The sequence below is a fragment of the Chrysochloris asiatica genome, unplaced genomic scaffold (genome assembly GCF_000296735.1).
Source record: "Chrysochloris asiatica unplaced genomic scaffold, ChrAsi1.0 scaffold00007, whole genome shotgun sequence".
Taxonomy (NCBI): domain Eukaryota; kingdom Metazoa; phylum Chordata; class Mammalia; order Afrosoricida; family Chrysochloridae; genus Chrysochloris; species Chrysochloris asiatica.
In genome coordinates, this window is record NW_006408525.1 from 26,510,853 (window position 1) to 26,511,665 (window position 813).

Consider the following 813-nt stretch of genomic DNA (forward strand, 5'->3'; position numbering starts at 1 on the left):
GCAATCCCACCAGCAATGTAGGAGCGTCCCAGTCTCTCCACATCCCCACCAGCATTTATTGTCCTCTACTTTTTTTATCTTTACTGTTATTGCTGGTGTGAGATGATAGCTCATTGTTGCTATGATTTGCATCTCTCTAATGGCTAGTGATCGTGAACATTTCTTCATGTTTGTTGGCTGCCCACATGTCCTCCTTGATGAAATGTCTGTTCATATCCTGTGCCCATTATTTAATTGGGTTATTTGTCTTTTTCTTGTAGAAGTGTTGTAGTTTCCTATATATTTTAGAAATGAGTCCCTTGTCAGATGCATCATTGTATTTCTAGTGGGAATGTCCCACTTCAGAATGTTCTGGATGGGGCTCAGGATTCCACCTAAGGTCCTATACACTGCAAAAGTTATGCAGAAGGCCTATTTCACTGGGCAAGTTCTAGAACCCCTTTTAGGTATTCCAATCAGTTGTAGGCTTACAAGCTTTCTGTAATCATGTTTCCCGACATTCCTTTCTATCCAACTCAAGTGTCCATTTTTCAATAGTAGGCAAGGGAAACCAATATACATAAGATATTGAGTTCAAACCACTGACCTTGCTGTTCAAACTGACTTTGTGGTCAAATGCTTATCCTACAGTACCATGCCAGGACTCCAGTAGGTGTTTAATAAGGATAATAAACATGCTACACAACAACAACCACACACACACAAAAACAAATGCACCTGTTCTGTTTGTCTTTCTCTGTTGAATTTATGATTTGTGTGCTCTTTCTTGTGCATTTCCTTATAGTTTTAATGTTTTCATATTCTTCTTGGATT